This window comes from Caretta caretta, chromosome 3, assembly GCF_965140235.1.
Source record: "Caretta caretta isolate rCarCar2 chromosome 3, rCarCar1.hap1, whole genome shotgun sequence".
In the NCBI taxonomy this organism is placed as follows: Eukaryota; Metazoa; Chordata; order Testudines; family Cheloniidae; genus Caretta; species Caretta caretta.
This window is the reverse complement of record NC_134208.1, coordinates 73,427,058-73,449,435: the sequence shown is the minus strand read 5'-3', so window position 1 is coordinate 73,449,435 and position 22,378 is coordinate 73,427,058. Positions and strand designations below refer to the sequence as shown.

The following is a 22,378-nucleotide window of genomic DNA, read 5'->3' as shown; positions in this document are numbered from 1 at the left end:
CGTTCGTCTCTTGATTCTGGTCTGTCCCAATCGCATTAGAAAACAATGTAGCTGCTGGATAGTGGGCTGCTTCAGTAATAGTTTTTAGAAGAGCTGGCCTGATTTCATTTCTAAATGGAGGAAAAAATCATCAGCAGAAACTATTCTTCTTACAGGGAGATGCTTCAAGTCATGGAGAGGTCTTGCCAGGTTGTTGCTGCACTACTGTGGGCTGATAAATCCTCCAGCCTACAAATATACAATATTCACTTGTACTTAGTCAGAAGAGTGCAGGAACAGAACAAATGCTGCTGCTGCTGGCATTCCTCATATTTTGTAATGACACAGTATACATGTACTTTCCATTTCTGGCAATTGAAATTGCTTTAACAGCAGGCTGGGAAGGGACATCTATGAGGCCATCCTTCCAGCAGTTTGATGGTTTTAGAGGCAAATGTGGTTTCAACTGGAACCTTGAGATATGGATTAAATAATGTTGCCCGTACATCCTCTCCTCTCTCCTTTTAAATATTTCACTCTCTTAGAGTCTGCATGCTGAAGGCAGCATATAACCTACTGATAAGTCTCTTGTTGGAGTTAATGCAGTAATTTGTTTTGAGTTTGTACTTTTATTTCCTCAGACATAATATACAGACTGCACACATTGTATGGTAGATGAGATGTATTGCACCTAGATTAAGTTTGAATAATAAATACTGGCCTCTTAGGTCAATTTTCAAATAGTTGGAGGGCAATAAAAAGAACTGGGAACAATAATAACTTATGGAACACTACATGCATATGATTATAAAACATAATCCCTGAACCAAAGATCTCTGAATCTAATGCTAACATTTTCAGAAATCACTCTGATTTTTTGGGTGCACAGTTTAAGACACCTTGAATTTGAATTTCGTATGTGTTGAGCCACTGCAGCTATTTCAGGGGTAGTTGTGCGTATTCAGAGCCTCTGAAAATTAGGGCCAAGGTGTCTTATACTGAGGACTCAAATAGAGGCGCCAAAAAGTAGTGGTCATTTTGGAAAATTTTAATCTAAATGAATAGTATTCCAGCAGGGGATAGTGAGACTTTTTCCTGCCCTAACTGGGAGAATAAAAACTTTATTTTCACTGCATTTTAACAATAATGTTATCAAAATAATCTCAACATTACAAAACTTTCTTTAGATCAATATGTAAACACTACAATTGCTTAGATCTGTAGCATTACCAACTCCTGTATATTACCACTTTTCTATAAACAAGAAAATCTATCGACAGGGATAAACAAAAATTACTAACCAGGATTTATTTCATGTTGAAGATGGTTTCTTAATTTCTTGGTCCTTGCTGGGAAGAGGGACAATTGTCCAGTCACTGTAATAACGGTTTATGTATATTTAACAGGTATAGCAAAATCTCTTATGGCCTACAGCCCTCTGAGATCAGGCAACACTGGTTACTACAATGTTCACTCTGAAATTATGACTATTTCTAGAACTTTCTTTTTTATTAACTTCCAGATTACAGAACTTGAAAATTTAATTATGATGACTATGAAAACCAATATTACCAGGAACAACTCAGAGCAACTTAATGATACAAATCATTCTAGTGGAAACAAAATGAAAGTATACAGAAATTCTTTGCTGCTTCCTGTTACAACTCCAAAATGCTAAATATTTATTGCACTAGTAAAGTCTCAGCTTAGTTCATATTCCAAAATCAGTAGCTTTTGTCCCTATATTTTATTCTTAGTGCAGCCAGATATGAGATGGGGATCAGAGTCTGGAAAGAAACATATCTGTGTTCCTGTATAAACTTTATCTTTTCATTTTCTAGTTGCAACATGCATTTTATCCCTCAAGTCAGACACCATGAATAAGATAGCTTTGTTTAGTATCTCATTGCCAACTGGAGCTCTCTTTGGAAGTCTATAGACTCCCTCCACACAAACTGGGTGGTCTTCTGTGTTCATTGTGAGAGCCATAGGTATTAGTTAATTTAAAAAAATATGACTGCCTCCTTATCCTCCAGGTTTTTGGGACTGCTAGCAGCTTCACATTTTGCCATACATGTATCCTTTTAGGTAATGGCTTTTGTTTTATTTAATTGTTGCTGACAATAGCTCACTAACTTGCTATTTTCCCTCCCTGAGCCTGAAACTTGGTCTCAATCCACATTGGTTCTCCAGACCAAGCAATTTAGTCTGGAGTCTTGAGTGCTATGCTAAATTATGCCAGGGTGTGGTGGGTGTTATCAGACATTGTTCCATTCATGGGTGTGTGGCATACAAGCCTCTGACTTGGTGCTGTATGGTAGTATCTTCCCTCTTGCTTGGTGAGTTGTTGTAGAGAGCACTCCTGTTCACTGTAGCACTCCTGTTATTAAGTGCACTACAGTCTTCACCTCTGAAAAGGTGGCTTTTAGGAATTTCATGTTAAGATGGCAGATGTGCTGTTCAGTGATCATTTAGTGCTTAAGTAGCTTCCAAGAGGTCTGGTTTCAACTGGTTGTGTATAAAAAGAGAATCACAGCACCCTGTGCAGATCTCTGTCTGGGAAGCTTAGCCCTTAAAGGCACAGTCCCCAATACCACATCATCCTTTCCACGCCAAAATTTAAGATTTAAAACTAATATTAATATAACAGTTATAAATTCTTAAAACCTGCATAATAACTAAACTTGCTAACAATGTTCAGTTAGTCTTTGAAGTGCCCTGCACTGTCATTTGAACCTGCAGAGTGCCCTGGAGGTGAAACATCAGCTCTACTGCTGTCAGGAGTGGAAAATCTATTTGTTCTGGTTATTCTATGTCCTTGGCATCTGTTGTCTCAATCTGCTGTAGTTGCTGCCCCTCTGAGACTGTCTTGGGCAAAATAGCGGACTCAGCGCCCCCTTTCTCCTTCACTTCTGTTATTTGGAGGTTTCACCTATTTCTCTGCAGTATGCATCCAACTGGGATGGTAACCTCCTATGAAACTACTGCAATTACAGGGAAAGTCCTTCCCAGACCTGGGCTGCATGCTCAGTGCAGATGGAATCTGTGGGGAATTTAGCTGCTCAAATCTAACAAGCCTATCCTGAGGATGTTCGAGCTGCATTTTTTCCCCCAAAGGCTTAGAATTTGGCCAGCTTTGGAATGGATTTTCAGAGGGAGGGCAAAAGGCATATCCCTGACACAAAGATCACCCCTTGACAAATTTCAAGTCCCTGCTTCGCAATATGGAAGTACTGGAGCTTTTTCAAAGAAAAGATTACCAGAATTTTTTTACCACAGGCAAAACGAGGTATTTTTTCCTAGTCTTGTTCACAGAAATGGCTGACCCACTTTTGCTGAAATTTTCCAGAAGAATTCAGCCTGATATACACATCCAGCAAGGAAAATTTCAACCCCCAAAGTAAAATACTTGGCAATATTATAAGCAACTGAAAAGAGGGTCTTATGGGAAGTGTGGGGCAACATTAATAGTTGATGGTGCCACTAGCTTCTTTTATAATCAATTCCAACAATAACTGTAGAAAAAATCAAGTATCAGAGGGGTAGCCGTGTTAGTCTGTATCCACAAAAACAACGAGGAGTCCGGTGGCACCTTAAAGACTAACAGATTTATTTGGGCATAAGCTTTCGTGGATAAAAAACCCACTACTTCAGATGCATGGAGGTTTTTTACCCATAAGAGCTTATGCCCAAATAAATCTGTTAGTCTTTAAGGTGCCAAACTCCTCATTGTTTTTTGTAGAAAAATGTTATTCTTTGCAGACAATATAATTGTGGAGAATTTTCTTGTTTGGTTTCTTTTGTGTAGGAGATGGAAGAAAAAAAATCCAGTTCAATATACAGATACAACATTTTTTATGGTAATATCTACATTTGTATAAATACTTCTCAGCTTTCTTGAGCTTAGACATCATTCTTGTTTGCCACATTATGAACAGGGGAATAATGTTCCTTGAAAAGCACCTAAAATGAGATAGTAATGTACCTGAACCAAATGCAGCTATGAAGTTAATGAAAGCTTTTCTTGAAACCATAGGAAAAAATAATATACTTTAAGTCCACATTTGAGCAGTGAAGAATGTACATTTCAATTTGAACTGCAAGGTGAATTGACATGTCTTTACTTTTCATAGTTGCCACTTGAGGAAGTGTCAAGTGGGATTTATGCTACTTAAATAGCTCTATTCTATTCTCTTCATATTGTACGATTTTGCATTGTTTATGGTCTGGGTAGCCTAAGGATCTGAGGCCACAGTAAACAAGGGTCAATATCCAGCCATCAAAAATTGATTACTGGGAAAGAAGAGGAATTCCTTAGATGTACTTTTAGATTTAATTTCATTTCAGTCACTGCCATGTTTTCTTTGATCCTATTTCAATTGACTTGATAATACTCTTCACTATCACAGTCTTGCTGGTTGAAATAGTTTTCAAAAGATCTCCCTCTCCAAATATAATAATCATACTTATATCATTTGGAATACATGAAAGTGTGGTGTAAAGGCTTTATCAGCAAGAGTTTGGGATGACCTGCAAAACTCAGGAAAGGCACATATATGTGTGTAATTATGGACATAGATGTTCTTGTGCTGAGTAAAATGAGTTCTGAGTGGGTGTGTATCCAATACACTAAGAATATATTGGTTCACTTGTTATGCCTGTAACATGTGCAAATGATTCCTTTCTATATGGTCCATAACTGCATGTTATACTGCTACATTAAGTTTTAAATGATCAAGATAGGCCTCCTTTTATCAGTGTAGCTTCTTTTCTTTACCATGTAGAACAGCCAGTTTCCAGAATGTGGTACATGGACCACTGATGATCAATGGAGCTGTTGCTGGTGGTTCAAGGAGTTGGCTAGAAACATGGCACTGGTGACCTCTTTTCCAGTTTCTTCCACAGCTTTCTGGGTCTTCATGGCAAAGGTGACCCTGGAAAGCAGAGTGGAAACAAGAGGAATGTTGTATTTATTATTTGTATTACCATAGCACCTAGGAGCTCTAGTCAATAGACTGGACCCCATTGTGCTAGGTGCTGTACATACACTGAACAAAAAGGGTCCCTGCCTTGAAGAACTTACAATCTAAGTATAAGACAAGAAATGACAGATACAGGTGAGTACAAGGAGATAACAGTGTTCTACATAATAGGCTGTGTTAATAGTGCACCAGCAGCCTAAATTCATTGTAGGCATCACATCAACAGAGACCTTTCTGCTTTTACAGGGACCTGATGCCACATAGGAAGAAGAGGAGAAATAAAAGCTGCCTTTGTGAACTAGTGATATCAGTTGGATTAGAGATGCCTACCCCAGAGGAAAGGAAAGTCCCAGGGAGAAGACTGCAAAGTAGCTGAACTCTATATCAAGTAGGGCAAGGGAAGAAGAGAATAAGAGTGCCGGGTAGAGAAGGAGATGTTCAGGAGACAAGAAAACCAAGCTGCAGGAGGCACGTGCAGCGTGATGAGGAGAAAGGGACAAAACAGCAGCGAGATGTGCAGGGAGCAGGAAGAGAGTGAAACAGAACAGGAGAAATAGAGATAATATGCCTGATCTTTTCATTGGCTTCAAATGGCTTTGTATGAGGCCCTAAATATAGAGGAAAAAGTAGAATATGTGCTTAACATTTTTCAGAAGGACACACAACACACAGACAGCAAAAATTCATAAATACTTTTATTTTTCTGTGTAATGAGCTGTATGCAATCATGAATGGAGTGGGCATGTCATGTGATTGAGGGATCTGAGAACCCCAGATCCAAATGCCTGAAGTGAAATCTTAGCTCCATTGAAGTCAATGACAAGACTCCCATTTCACCAGTAATGTGGTTCCCATTCACCACTAGCGTACCTCCTCGTGTCTAGGTCTGGAAAAGTAGCTCACGCAGCATCAGCTGCCTCCTTCTGTTCTCGGTACACATTACACAGCCCAGCTTTGTTGTTATAAAAAAAGTTTAGTTTATTATGTAAGAGTTGATGACAATTAACACTTTAAAAATGACCACTTCAGTTTTTTCTGTCACAACTGGGGCATAGAGTACTAGTTTCAATTTTTGAGCATATATCAGAGAACCTTTGTCACTTTTGTTTCTTTAGTCTACAGTTTTTGCCATTCCTTCTCAAGCTCCTTCATGACCACCCTTAAATCCTTGTCTACTCCAGGGTATATCTTAATATCCATTTAATTTTTTTTAAAGCATGTTTTTGGTGCTTTGTCAACCATCTCATTTCTAGATATTCCAATATGTGCCAGAATCCATGCTATTGTTACACAGATACCTGCTTGTATTATTTCTGTAGTTAGGAACATTATTTCACTTATGTCATTTTTGTTTTCCAGAGTCCCTGTTCTGATTATCATAATGCCTGACAAATAATCAGATCAATTACAGCTGCAGCCAGTCACATATCTCTTACCCAGGTTAGTACCAACATTATCTCTATTAGTTGTTCAGCTGTAAGAACAGTCACATAATTTGATAGCCTTTTAGATTTCTGGATTCCAAGACTAAGAACACAGAAGGTGGTTTCCACTCTATCTATGCTGTCATATTTGATCCAGCTGTATAGATTTGGCACAGCTGCCCTCTTTTTTATACATACATTCAGAAATGTTATTGGTGTTTTTTGCCTCCCATTACATTTTTGTAAATTCTAAATCCACAAATGGGGCAGTAGCTGCCCAGCTGTAATTTGATTTCCCCTGACTAAATATTTTTGCTTCTCTCATTTTTTAAAAGATATCTTTTACCCCATTTTTTTTAACTCTGTAAGAAGACAACTATGGCAATACATACCATTGTCTCCTAAGCTCTCAGGAAGCCTCATAATTCTGTGTACTTCTATTTTCATAATTCCCTTTTAACTTTGCCCAAGAGGTTATATCAAATAGTTTCAGTCTTAGATTTATAGGTTCTTCTCTACTGGTTATTTGCAGCACAATCACACTAGTGTTATCTTTGAACCATGTTCCAATGAGTTTAGTTCAATCTGATCTAGCCCAGTCCCAAGTTTCTATTGCTTTTCTGAGTTCAGCCTCCTGGATTTATAGTGCTGTCCCAGCCTTTCCCAGCTGGCTTCATTGTTAATTAACAAAGGCCCTTCCTCTCACAGGTGACATCAGTTAACCTAATTGGCCTCTCAGGTGCTCACTGACCCTACCAGGGCTGGTGTGTAGTGCACCCCAAATCTTTAAATCTGTAGGCATTGTGTATTACCCCTATCACTTTTATAGCTTTTTTAAAAGGGGAATCTTCCTTCAGAGCTCACTGATCTCTTGCAGCTGCTAATGTCTGAGGAATACACACCACTTGGATTAAAAGATTACATTCTAACCAAATCACTTCCCAGAGATTTCTGTAGCATTTTACCTTTCTCAGTAAGAAGAGGTCTGACTTATTTTTCAAGAACTACCTTGCTGCAAAATACACTGTTAAATACATGGCCCTCCTCTGTTAAACATGAGAGCATAATATGTGGTGCAATGATGTAGCCACTAGGTTACACAGAGGACAGCTATAAAGCAAGGCGATAGAACCTGATGTAAAAAGGGCTGCTGGATACACTAAAGAAAACCTTGCCCATAGCTATAGAGAAAATTGCCACGCCAGTGTCAGCACAAATCACAAGGAGCATAGACTATTCCTCGTTGAGGAGATGTACAAGGAACGCGTATTTGAAATATTATGTACTGTTTTCTGAAGCAAGTAACCCGTTTCATTTTCATCCTTCATCCTTCATATTTCAGTTTTATTTTTTAGATAGTCCAGGCAAGTTTTATTTCCCATAGTATCAGATTTAAGTAGCATTTTAAAATTTTATTTTTATTAAGATGGTACACCACAACCTCCCCACCCCATTACAGGATACAGTAAATGGTAACATCTTGTATAACACTTTATATATGTAGACATCAAGGAAAAGAAGGTAAATGTTATCCCTGTTTCATATAAGATGAAGGCTGGTAATAAGTATATGTATATTGCTAATTCTAGTAGAGCCAGCTCTGCTGTAGTAAAGGTTGAACAGCACTTTCTGTTTAAAGGGCAACTCTTGTCTAAGTGCTCTAAAATCTGCATGGTCACTTGGATTGTGTTGAAGTTTTACTGTCTCATGGATGGGGTTAGTGGTCTAAATCTGGAGTCATTTGAACTAGGAGATTCAGAGATACAGGCCAGTCCAAAACAATTCCCCACCTCCACCAGCATTTCAGCATTATACAAAAGCAACTGGAGCTAAAACTATAGCTCAATAATCTCCCAAATAATCTCAACCACTTGCCATGCAGCTCAGAGAGTGCCTGGCATCCATTGTTCCTTTGGGAAAGCCATACAGGAAAAAGTTATTGACCTTAGAGTTATATCTGTAGAAGGCATGTGTCAAAACTCACAAGCCAAAGAGACTGAAATCCATATGTGCAGCAAGACTAGGGCATGAAGGTTTCCATACAGTCTCTTAAAGTAACTGGACAGTTCAAGGCAACATGCTGTGGTCACTGAATCTGCATTTGATCCACACGCTCTGAGGACAGAAATCTGTGAAGGAACAACAGAGTATATGTAAGTGGTTAGAGTAAAGGGTGTGACGGGACCAATGTTGGAGCAGTGTGGGGTCTTTGAGCACTTGGAGGGAGCGTAGGGGGTGTTGGAATAGTGCATTGAAGAGGGCCGAAAAGAAGGGGGTCAGCTATGCAGTGGGGAATGTTGAAGACTGTTTCTCTTTCCCACCACATCCACTCCCCCAATGTTTGTCCCCCCTCTTTCAAAAATGTCCACACTCACTCCATGCTAGTCCCTGCACTCTTTCCTGTATCCTATCCCCATCTCCTCTACTGGCTGGTGTCAGGATGAAATCAGGGCCTACAGCAGTACCGCTCTCTGGACAACTTAATGACTGCAGCTGTCCTGTAGTAGACCGCCTGATTGGCTACATAGCCTGATGGTGAGAAGAGTCAGCAAACAAGCTCTTTAAGCCTGGCAGAAGCAGTTTGGTGGTTGCTCAAAGCATTTGCCCACAGCTGTGATAGTGCCCTCTTGTTCACAGCCTTAGACCTAGCCTTGCTTTTGCCTTCCCTCATTCCAGGTAACCTGGCTCTTATTTCTGATTCTAGCTCTGATCCTTGGTTCTGCTCACTGGGCATAACTCTGCCCAGGGCCAGATTTAGGGGCAGATGACCCAGGTGACCACCTGGGGTGCTGGGCTTGGGGTGCTGTAAGGTATTCAAAAGTTTAACAAATGGAGGGAGGGAGTGCCATTTGATCTTGGGCCAGCCCTGACTCTGGCTCTGGTTAGTGATCATTGAAGGAGATACATTTAGACCGTGTAGAGGTCAAGCATAGGAGTTTATTACGTACAGCGCTGATGGAGTGTCACCTTGCTTATTAGGCTCAGAGACACTGTCAATCAATTGATGACAATGAAATATATGGATTTTCCAGCGGCAGGGAAAGTGATGGGGTAGGCAGTCCCACACCCCCAGATAGGTTTAGCTGCAAGACATGATAGCACAGTAACCACTGGTCAAAAGGTTACATAATGTCTCCGCCCATGGTCTCAAGTTAACAAATTAACATTTAGCATTTAATTAGTACTTTCATAAATATATTAGTATAGAATATATGTTGGATTCAAATTGGGGTCCATAGGAATAAAGTAGCTCCTTTGATTGTCCAACAGATACATATCTAGGGGTAAAAACAAAGAAACAGTGAAAGTATATGGCATTTTAAGGCAGACATTGGTTCTTGGGAAAGGGAGGTGGGAGGAGGCCATATCTTATACTGACATGCTTGAACTTTTCATAAACTCAAGGTTGGATTTGTGGGAAGAACATCTCCTTACATAAGAAACTAACACAACAGAAACAGAGCTTCTTTGTTCTATTTGCAACTTTGAATAAGGCACAATTATTGCCCGCAACATCTGGAGTTTTGCTGACCAGGCATATCTTAGCAAAAGCAAAGTTATCTTTGTTTATTCTGCTTTCTCTTAGCTATTGCTAGGCCTCTGACCTCTTGACCAAACTCTGGACTTTTGGCCTGTACACAAATTCATATACCAGGTTATTACATCAGCAATGGATTTTAACCCTTCAGTCATGACTGACCACATGCTTGTTCTGGCTCTGTCTCCCACCTCTAGGCCTGACCATTTGCACTCTGGTTCATGACATGCCAATGCCTGCGTATCTGTGCAGAGGAGGGCTGAGGAGCAAGAACTGGGCTGTTCTAGACCAGAGGTCTCAAACACGTGGCCTGCAGGGTTATTTCCTGTGGCCCACCAAGCTCCCCGCGCCCCCTCCCACCCGCCCCGGAGTTATTTCCTGCAGTCGTCAAGCTCCCCTCCCCCACAGTGCACTGCATCCCCGCTCCTCTTCCTACCTCCAGGTGCTTCCCTTCACCAAACAGCTGTTTGGCAGCACTTAGCGCTTTCGAGGAGGGAGGAGCCACACACTGAGGGGAGGAGGTGGAGAAGAGGCGGGGGTGGGGCCGGGACAGCAATTTGGGGAGGGGTTGGAATAGGGGAAGGGAGGGGGCGGAGTTGGGGTGGGGACTTTGGGGAAGGGGTTAGAATGGGGATGGGGAATGGGTGGGAAGAGGTGTGGCAGGGGTGGGGCCTCATGGAAAGGGTGGAGTAGGGGCAGGGCTCGGGGCAGTGGGGGGCAGGGGCCTTTTCTACCTTTATATTAAAAGGTGTCAGTCATGCAGCCCTTGGGCCAATGTAATAGTCCTCATGTGGCCCTCATGGTGATTTGAGTTTGAGATCCCTGTTCTAGACAGAGATGGGAGATGAAGAGAGGATCCAGGGACATTAAAGGGACTAACAGCCAATGTGTTTGGTGGCTTGGGTAATCATTGCCAAGGAGCCAGAGACAGTGGATGGCTAGAGCTGGTCTATGGTACATGGGGACACTGAGAAATTACTTAAAAAAATTAATAAGGAAATTAAATGCCCCAAAACTTTCTTAACTCAGAGCTACAGTTGTCTAGTGGTGCCTCATGCCCTTCCAGAGTGTGGAAAGTGGCTACATTTAAATATCTGAACACCAGGAAATGAAGAGTTAAAGCAGTGGTTTCCAAACTTGTTCCATCGCTTGTGCAGGGAAAGCCCCTGGCAGGCCGGGCCGGTTTGTTTACCTGCTGTGTCCACAGGTTCAGCCGATCGCGGCTCCCACTGGCTGCAGTTCACTGCTCCAGGCAAATGGGAGCTGCTGGAAGCTGTGGCCAGTACGTCCCTCGGCCCGCGCAGCTTCCAGCAGCTCCCATTGGCCTGGAGCAGCGAATCGCGGCCACTGGGAGCCACGATCGGCCGAACCTGCGGATGCGGCAGGTAAACAAACCGGCCCGGCCCGCCAGGGGCTTTCCCTGCACAAGCGGCAGAACAAGTTTTGAAACAACTGAGTTAAAGTGTACACCATATCTGCATAATAACTTAACTCCGCCCCCTTTGAGCAATGCCCCAATCATACACATATCAGCATTCTACCCTTATAGATGTTGGAGAACACTCTGGCAACATTCAGGTTTCAGAGTAGCAGCCGTGTTAGTCTGTATTCGCAAAAAGAAAAGGAGTACTTGTGGCACCTTAGAGACTAACCAATTTCTTTGAGCATAAGCTTTCGTGAGCTACAGCTTATGCTCAAATAAATTGGTTAGTCTCTAAGGTGCCACTAGTACTCCTTTTCTTTTTACTTTGGCAACAGGGCACATGAAAGCTATAGGGCAAAGTCTAATCCCTTCTCTTTGCTAAGGCAAAATTCAGCTATAGCGAACAGGAGTTCCCTGTACCTGCCTTTGCTGACACACTAAGTCTACTCCACACAAATCACTCCAGTCTTGCTAAATGTTACCACACCTTTGCATGTGCTCTGAGGATTCTTTCTAAGGCATTGCCTTCATGTATCCCTCATTAAAACCTGGAGACCACTGCCAATGATGCCACCGGACTGCTGACAGTGCTCATGGCAAGAAGACACCATGTTCACTGTCACAACTTACAGAATCCAGTGCTGAAATGAGGCATACTTGATCTCTCAAGATACACATGTATTCTGCCTCATATCACTGTCACAGCTCTGCCAAACTGCTCCAACTAATCCCACCACCAGTCAATACAGTGACACCTAACACAGTGAATGGCATTTGGAAGGCTGCAATTTAAATCTGTGTTGCACAACACAGGTAGTAGTACTTTCCTTTAGAGCTTGCTCATGTCTCCTATACAATTATGTTGGAATAGTTCGCTTAATTTTTTCAGGCGTTCACACTGAAAATTGGGTAATCATAAAATACAATGTTGATGCCTTGATAAATCTGGTGGTATAGCAGTAATGCTGCAGCCCTTATACCTTTCTCAGGTATGCCAGGTAAATTGCATATTATACAACATTGCCATTAGTGATGCAACATACATACAGTAGAAGAGAGAGAGATTAATAAGCCAAAGGAAATTTAAGGTCTATCTCATTAGGCAACACATATATGCAGCCTGAGTTAGAAGGTAGCTCCACTGAGGATAGAAATATTGAATACAGACTCCTAGAAAGAAGAGCATGTTAAAGCATAAAAAATATTCATACAATACCTTCTGTGGAACAATCCTAACGTTCTGCAAAGAAAGCACTTCCCTACCTCAGATTTCTTATGTAACTGAATTATTTAAGCTGCATGATAGCCATTTTGTGACTATTTTTCTCTAACAGCTTTCTATATTGTTTATCAATATTTATTTGAGCAAGTAAAGAAATAAACACTGCAAGCAAGGAGTATATTTTTTAAACCAGCCCAAAGTATTTTATATCATTCTCTATTTACTTTAAAACCTTATGGAATTTATTTCCATAGATTCCTATTATATTGTATGGCACTTTCTAGCAAGCAGTGATTAGAAACCAGGTTTTCCAAACTCCTAGTCCCATAGTCAATTGACTATTTATGTTAACATGTCAATTGGAGCAATAGCTCCAAAAACACCAGCCTGCAAGAGTTAACATTTAAATGTCACTTGAAATTGAGAATTATTTAAGAGAGAAAATTCCCTCATTATAAATGACACTAATACTTAGGGTAATAATTCACAGATAGGAATTAGCATAGTCATGTCACTAATCTTAAATGAATTTGTTACAATGTTAGCTGATAAAAATAAAATTATGAGCATGCATGGAGTGACATACTGTGAGGGGCTGTGTTTTGTTTGTTTGCAGAAGAGCACAAAGGCCTTCATCAGGAATATGGGCCAATGCCGTTGCTAGCTGATTGGGGGCTGTAAGCAAGAATATTTTTGCCCCCGCACAACACATACTAATAGTTAACATGGGACCCTTTGAGCTGCTCAGAGCTGTAAGCAATTATTTAGTCTGCTTATGCCTAACGCCAGCTCTGTCTGGGCCCCACTGTGCAATTGTTTATAATGAAAAAATAGTTCCCGCACCAAAAAACTTACAATCGAGGTATAGGATGAGGCACAACTAGTGGATACAACAAAGACGGGGACGCAGGCTAAGAATCAGGATATTCTTCTTCATGCTAAGGTTCATGAACAGGGGGACACTCAAGGAACATAGGCTGAAAGGGATCTCCTGGGTCATCAAGTCCAGTCCCCTGCTATCACAGGCAAGCCCATGCATAAACTTATAAAGTGTCATCTTAAAACTAGCTAGGTTTGCCCCCACTATTCCTATTGGATAAAGGGTGAAGCAGGGGACACATGCTCTGTGTGACATAATAATCTGTCCCTTAAAAAGGTAGAGGTCTGGGGCCAGCTAGCCTTGTTTATTAATCAGACCCAGCTGGGGAAGAGGCAGAACAAATATTTCCTTTGAAGAGCTGCAGGAAGCTGTTCTCTCGCTAGCAGTAGTCTCTGGAGAAGGGGGACTCCAGGTGGAAAGCCCTGGGAGTTATAGCTGGATAGAAAGACCCAGCTGGATGGCTTGTTTTCCTTTAGTGTTTTTGTTGGTGATTTGGACAATAAATGAAGCTCGGAGGCAAGGGCTACAGACTGAGTTGGATGTGGCTGACCATTCCCCAGGATGGTGAGGAAGGCTGTGAACTTACACCCTTCCTCTGGCTTTGCATGGCCTGCCTGTCTCTGTGAAGCCTGTATGCAAATACCCTAGAAAGAGAAGCAGAGCTGTGAGAATCTTCTCCCCCAAAATCAAATGCAGTCCCGGGAGAGGGCTGGGTATTTGACAGACCTGAATCTAGCCTAAAAATTAGGGCTCTCAATTAATTGCAGTTAACTCATGCGATTAATTCAAAATTTTTTGTTGTGATAAAAAAAATTAATCATGATTAATCATAGGTTTAATCGCACTGTTAAACAATAGAATACCAGCTGAAATGTATTAAATATTTTTGGATGTTTTTCTACATTTTCAAATATATTCATTTCAATTACAACACAGAACACAAAATGTAAGGTGCTTACTTGATAGTATTACTTTTATTACAAATATTTGTACTGTAAAAATGATAAACAAAATAGTATTTTTTAATTCACCTAATACAAGTACTGTAGTGCAGTGGCTCTCAACCTTTCCAGACTACCATATCCCTTTCAAGAGTCTGATTTGTCTTGTGTACCCCCAAGTTTTACCTCACTTAAAAACATACAAAATCAGACATAAAAATACAAAAGTGTCACAGCACAGTACTACTGAAAAATTGAGTACTTTCTCATGTTTACCATATAATTATAAAATAAATCAACTGAAATATAAATATTGTACTTCCATTTCAGGGGATAGCATACAGAGCAGTACAAACAAATTGTCTATGAAATTTTAGTTTGTACTGACTTTGCTAGTGTTTTTATGTAGCTTGTTGTTAAACTAGGCAAATATCTAGATGAGTTGATGTATCCTCTGGAAGACTGTTGAGTAACGCCAGGGGTACACGTACTCCTGGTAGAGAACCCCTGCTGTAGTCCAGTCTCTTTATGATGAAAGTGCAATTTACAAATGTAGATTTTTTTGTTACATAACTGCACTCAAAAACAAAACAATGTAAAACTTTATAGCCTACAAGTCCTACTTCTTGTTCAGCCAGTCTCTAAGATAAACAAATTTGTTTACATTTACGGGAGATAATGCTGCCCACTTCTTATTTACAATGTCACCTGAAAGTGAGAAAAGTGTTTGCATGGCACTTTTGTAGCTGGCGTTGCAAGGTATTTACATGCCAGATATGCTAAACATTCATAAGCCCCTTCATGCTTCGGTCACCATTCCAGAGCACATACTTCCATGCTCATGACACTCAATAAAAAAAAATGTGTTAATTAAATTTGTGGCTGAACTCCTTCGGGAGAACTGCATGTCCCCTGGTCAGTTTTACCTGTATTCTGACATATATTTCATGCTATAGCAGTCTCAGATGATGACCCAGCACATATTGTTCATTTTAAGACCACCACCAAAAAAGAAAATCAACCTTCTGCTGGTGGCACCTAACTCAAATCAAAATGAACATGTGTTGGTCTGCACTGCCTTGGATCGTTATCAAGCAGAAACCATCATCAGCATGGATGCATGGCCTCTGAAATGGTGGTTGAAGCATGAAGGGACACCTAAATCTTTAGCACATCTGGCACGTAAATATCTTGTGACACCGGCTACAATAGTGCCCTGCGAACACCTGTTCCCACTTTCAGGTGACATTGTAAATAAGAGGAAGACAGCATTATCTCCTGCAAATGTAAACAAACTTGCTTGTGTGAACGGTTGGCTGAACAAGAAGTAGGACTGAGTGGACTTGTAGGCTCTAAAGTTTTACATTGTTTTATTTTTGAATGCAGTTATTTTTGGTACATGGGATAAAGCGATTGTGCTACAGTATTTGTATTAGGTGAATTGAAAAATACGATTTCTTTTGTTTTTTACAGCACAAATATTTGTAATAAAAATAAATATAAAGTGGGCACTGTACACTTTAAATTCTGTGTTGTAATTTAAATTAATATATTTGAAAATGTAGAAAACATCCAAAATATTTAAATAAATGGTATTCTATTAATAACAGTGTGATTAATCACAATTAATTTTTTAATCGCTTGACAGCCCTACTAAAAATGGGAACTAAAGTGTGGAACTTCCCTCAGAAAAGCTCTGCAGCAGAATGGCTCAGTTGAGCTGACAAGAAGGCAGATAAAACAGGAGGGAACTCCACGAGGTGCCACTGAGTGACCTCTGGCTGTGGTGCCATGCTACAAGAAGCTGTAGTATCCATTGTGATGGAGCTGTGGACCTTATTACTTGAAGAAAGGAAACTTTCATGTAAGCATGAATATATTTTTCTATTATTATGATTGGTGTCACACAAATCACAGCCACTAGCTGCTTAACCATTGTCAAATGTTGTGCGGGAACCAGGGCAAAAGTAAGGTTTGTTTGTAAGGAGAGATTCAAAGAAGGTTAATACTAAAAATCTGCAAAGCACTACAAGGAGCCTGTCCCATACATAAAGGTCAGAGTGGGAGAGTGGGTTTTATTAGAAAATCTATTTTGTCTCAATTCCATTTAATTATGAGATGAGTCTATCCTCCATTGGCGTTGCTACATTATTACAACAAAAACATATATTTTAAAGAATAACATAGAAATGGGTAGATACAAATAATATTGGAATAGAAATGTTTCCCCAGTCACTAGTGGATGATCATTGGAGATGCCATTGTGTGACAGCCAGTCAGATATGGAGAGGAGAGCTGTGTGGGTGATGAGATAGTCAGTTGAAGAGAGATTATAGATTATAAAGTTCCTTCCACTGTTGACACAAAGTTCATAGGGTTGGTGCAGGGGAAATATAAATAGTGCATCAAAAGTAAGGAAAAGGCATTGATAATTTGAGACAGTGATTCTGAGATGGGGGAGGTCATGGGCTGATGAATGGTACCCTTTGAAATTGTGTATATCTGACTAAAGAGTTTACCTTTCTTGAGTACAAGAACAATGAATTACAAATAATTGAGGATACTCTGAAGTGAAGTTTCCTATCTCAGTAAATTATAAACAGGGAAGCATCTTTTGTCCCTAGGGGGATAGAATAGATGACCTAACAGGTCTTTCCCATTTCTAAATCTGTCTCTTTTACCATGCCTAACTGTTCAAAGTAAACAAAATCCACCCCACCCCTGGAAAAAATAAGGTAGTGAGACATTGGTAACTACTGCCTCAATGTCAGTTTCGGTATGATATCCTGTCATCTCATACATTGAGCCCTACGAAATTACTTTCTTCAGGACACTATTAAATTCTTCATAATTTAGAGGAAGACTGTGAAGAGCTGTCTTGCATTTTGGTTAACACCATAGATTACCAGTTTTAGACCATAAATAAAACACTACAGAAGCCACTGTAAGTGAATTTACTTCTTTCTGAAATGCCTTGATTTTTCTGACATCAGAAAACCAAAGTAGTCAGATAAGACTGTGCTTTAAAAGCAAAAACTGCATATGGTCACTTAGAATAAGAAGAAACAGAAAATATTTGACAGCTTTGCAAATCACTCCCTTGAATAGTTCAGTGTCAGAAAGGGTAAGTGTCAAAACATTGGTTACCTTTTCTTTTTAGAATAAATGTGACTCAAAGTAAAATCTCAGCATAATTTAGTATAAATTGCCTAGTAAATTTAAAAAGTTTTTCAAAGTCACTGTTTACTAAGCTGGGGCACTATTGGATAGTAATCCTCAATTGTCTATCAGTTAAACCAGTATCGTTTGACATTCACTTCCAGGGACCTATATTTCATATATAGAAGATGCTTATAAAATTTATAGACAATGTTAAATAAATAAAGTCATAATGAATGACTTATCATAAGTCTTGATGACCTGGTGATTTTATGTGATATTATTTTGCTCACAAACTTACCCACCTACCTGATCTTTCCAGAGAGATTTTCCATCTTTTTCTAGTTGAATGTAAAACAGATATAACAATAATTCCAAGATCACTTCAGAACAATTTCTTATTGTATAATGAGGTGATGCTAAACTCGTAATAACTTGATTCCTGTGAGTTCGATGACATGTTTTAAATTAGGTACAAGCAAAATATTTCTGGTTATATAATTGCTTCGGTGTGCCTCTGTGGAAGAGCTGATTTGCCTTTAGTGATGTGCTTAGATGTATTTAGTCTAGTAATCAGGTCTTGCCTAGTAAGTGAATACCTGGGAGCTTGAACAGCTGAGGGTCTGTGCATCTTATACTGTTCTTTCTTAACTGAAAAATAATTTGGACATGCATGACCCAAAACTGTTACTATTGTTTAGACTATGCACGTATGTTCAGTGTTCATCAGTCAACTGACATTTTTTATTTCATTTTTTAAATTAAAAAGCACTCATTGGGCATGCTTAATAATTGGACAAGGCATTTTTTTCAGCCAGGATGCTGAAACTGGAGACCCAGGTATTTGAGGAGATTTCTTTTAATTAAAAAAAATAGCATTTGTAATTTTTACAACCACAAGGATTTAAAAGTACCAAAGGTCTGATAAATCAACAGTATTGGCAGAATAGAGTAGAATAGGCAATGCAAAAAAAATGGTAGAGTATCCATGAACATATAATTTCTAACAATTTGCCATTGCAACCTTACATCTTAATTTATTAAATTAATTAACCCCAGTATCAGGCCGTGATTATCGTCAGCTCACTGATCAAAGATGATAGTTTGTATTTCCTCTACAGATATTTAGCTGTTAGCTGTCTCCATATAACTGGAATGCTGTATCCCATACAAAGTGGAACAGATCCAATGGGAGACTGAGGGAGGCCCATGCCAGAATATCCTACAGCCCTGAGTTTAAGGCACTCTCCTGGAATATGGAAAACCTGGGTTCAGGTCCCTCCTCCTGTTCCACAGCAGGTAGATGAGGGATTTGAATAGGGGTCTCTGACATCCTATGTGACTACTATAGTCACTGGATTATCGGGTAAAAAGTGGGCAGGGCAACTCCTCCGTTTTTTGAGACATAAGTAACCTGGCTTATGCGCTAGCTGCAGAAGAGGGTCCAGAGGTGTGAATTCCAAGTAGAGGAAGACACCTCCCTCCTCTCCAGAGTTGGGAACTTAACTTTCTTTGAGGGGCATGGCTTAGGTCCCATCCCTTTCCTTGGCATTACCTTTTGGCTGTCTTAGGTGGCTCCCCACTAGTTTCTGTGAATCTCATTCTTAAGCACCTAACTCTTCCCATACATTGAATGGTTGGGGCACCTCACTCGAGCCTGATGATTCCAGTGGGTGGCAGGGTGCCTAAAGATAGGTGTTGCAATGCTGCATCTAAGCCCGCTTTGTGGATCTAGCCCCAATGAGTGGGCAGACCGTGATGTGTCTTGCTGCTGCCCAGGGCAAAGGACAAAAAGATGAGATTCCACAGGCTTTCGAAAAGAGGCGCTGGTGATACTGTCAGCGTGAGCTCTCCATTAAGGTTTCATTTTCCACACTAACATCAGGACCCTTAAATAGTATGTTCCAGTTGACTAATAAATGCTGGCTTGTTCTCTCCTGCATCATTGCAAATACCTCTTGGTTGCATTGTTCCCAAAAAGGGGTAAAACCTTTACCAAGGATCTTAACTCATGGGGACCTGCTGGAGAGCTATGGTGAGAAACAGAGGGTGCTAAAGCCAGAGGGTCTTGTCTCAAAGTAGTGGAGCCACAGGGCTTGCCCTTGCATAAAGTGGTGGTATAAGGCTAAGCACAATAAAGGGAACACTCCCAGAGAGACAATCGAAGGGCATAGAACACACTGTAAATCCATGACAGGGGTACTTCATAAGGTCTTTAATGAGATGTTGCCACTGCAAATAATCATAGGAAATAAAATTTTCTTAATATTGTCCAAGTTAATCAGTGTCTTCCCCACTTCCGGTGCAGATGACACTTCATTAGTAAAATTGTTTCAGCTGCTTAATATTTGTACACATTTGAAGTGGGTCATACTGCTGGGGGGTGAAAACAGCCTTGTTTTATCTTCCTGAGTGTGCTCCTATCTGAAGAAAAGAAACTGTACTGTTAAATTTGTTAGATATTTTATGGAGGTGGACAATAACATGATGCTGCTAAGATGTAATACTCAATACAAGGACCTCACCTGTTTGTAGTGTGTAGTACTTGATATGTTACTTATTATGATCATGATCTTCATGAGTTTGGGTGGGGTGAGAGACTTGAAAAATAAAACATATGGAACTTGTTTGGGAAAGCAGACTATGAAAAGATTCATGCAATGTATTCTATTTAGTTATTGTGATTAGTATTTTTTATTATGTGTCAAGTAACTTGTTTAGTGTATTTACATGCCATGTAAAAATGAGTATAAAGCTGATCTTTTTTCTTTAAGCAAATTCTTCTTTTTTTTTTTTAAAGCAATTTCTGTTGGATATTCTAGCTGCTGATCCTCCAAGGAGAACTTTAAGTAAGGAATTGAATTTATAATGTAGACCAAGAGAATTGCAAGCTTAATTCAGAAATTTATGAACCCATCAACAGCAATAAATTCTTAGGAGTAAATCTCCTATACTGTATGATGGCAGAATCATTCCGAGCGCTCTAGTTAAGGGTCTGTCAGCAGTTCTAGTATAAATTCCAATTTTCTGGTGTTTATGACTTGTTCATAAATTGCTGTTGGTTGAATGGTATGTAAGGACCTACCAGGCAGAAAGCTGTGAGACTCTTGGAGAGATCAAAAGGTGAAAATATGGTGATTCAAAACATGTGAAAACAACTCATGTCTCTAGGATGTTTTTGATTGAGTGAAGGGAAACTCAGATGGCAGTTGGTTGTGGCTTTGACCCTGTGATAAGTCAAGGAGTTTCCTGAGATGTACTCGGCACACTGTACTCTTATTGAAGTACATGTAGTGGGACCCTGATTGCTGTCAGTCCTTTCATGGCTGCCACTTGTGTGTGCATATGACATTCTTGCAAGGAATGCCAATGAACTTTTCCTGCAATGAAATGTTCTGAGTGCTGGGTTGAGAGGGGGCAATCTCAGTTTACAAAGCCATTCACACTCCAGGGGAAGCCATCTCCCAGCCCCTTTGAAGGGGGAATTTGTGTGGGTCTGAGGGTATGTCTACACTACGAAATTAGGTCGAATTTATAGAAGTCGATTTTTTACAGTCGATTGTGTGTGTCCCCACTTACAACCATTAAGACCACTAAGTCGGCGGAGTTCGTCCACAGTACCAAGGCTAGCGTCAACTTCCGGAGCGTTGCACTGTGGGTAGCTATCCCACAGTTCCCGCAGTCTCCGCCGCCCATTGGAATTCTGGATTGAGATCCCAATGCCTGATGAGGCAAAAAACATTGTCGCGGGTGGGTCTGGGTACATGTCGTCAGGCCCCCCTTCCCTCCCTCCATGAAAGCAATGGCAGACAATCGTTTCATGCCTTTTTTTCTGGGTTACCCATGTAGATGCCACACAATGGTAAGCATGGAGCCCGCTCAGCTCACCATCACCGTACGTCTCCTGGGTGCTAGCAGACATGGGACTGCATTGCTACACAGCAGCAGCTCATTGCCTTGTGGCAGCGGATAATGCAGTACAACTAGTAGCCATACTCATTGTCTCTTGGGTGCTCTTGGCTGGCCTCGGTGAGGTCGGTCGGGGTGCCTGGGCAGACATGGGTGCTTCTGGCAGACCTCGGTAACATCTGTCAGGGGCATCTGCACATAAATGGGAGTGACTCGGGTCATTCTCTTCTTTAAGTTTTGTCTAATGGAGATTCAGTGCTGCCTGGAATATTGGCAGATATTATAATAATGCTCAGTGGTTTGAGCATTGCCCTGCTAAAGCCAGGGTTGTGAGTTCAATCCCTGAGGGGGCCATTCTGCCTCACGTTGCTCTCCCAGTCAGCAGCACCATCTGCTGCCAGTCTACCCCTTGCTCCTCCCTCCATGAAAGCAACGGCCTACAATCATTTTGTACCTTTTCCGAAGCGGGTGCCAAATTGCTGTCAGCATCATCATGCACCCGCCGCTTCCCCTGCCACTCTGCTCTCCTGCTCACGTCATACCATGGCAAGCATGGAGCCCGCTCAGATCACCACAGCAGTTGTGACCATTCTAAACACTACGCACATTATCCAGCAGTATATGTAGAACCAGAACCTGCAAAAGCAGGTGAGTAGGCGACGGCAGCGTGGTGAGAAGAGTGATGGGGACATGGACACAGACTTCTCTCAAAGTATGGGCCCCGGCAATTTGGCCATCCTGGTGGCAGTGGGGCAGGCTTATGCCGTGGAACGCCAATTCTGGGCCCGGGAAACAAGCACAGACTGGTGGGACCACATAGTGTTGCAGGTCTGGGATGATTCCCAATGGCTGCGAAACTTTCGTATGCGTAGGGCCACTTTCATGGAACTTTGTGACTTGCTTTCCCCTGCCATGAAGCAC

General features: G+C 40.8%; 1 long non-coding RNA gene across 1 annotated transcript in view; it reads left to right on the top strand.

Annotated features, from left to right (window-relative positions):
* LOC142071535 (uncharacterized) overlaps window positions 1-22,378 on the top strand; it is a 206,923-nt gene that overhangs the window by 96,643 nt on the left and 87,902 nt on the right. Inside the window, exon 2 of the long non-coding RNA XR_012667615.1 lies at window positions 6,321-6,401. This is a non-coding gene — a long non-coding RNA (uncharacterized LOC142071535). The remainder of the gene's footprint in view (window positions 1-6,320; window positions 6,402-22,378) is intronic.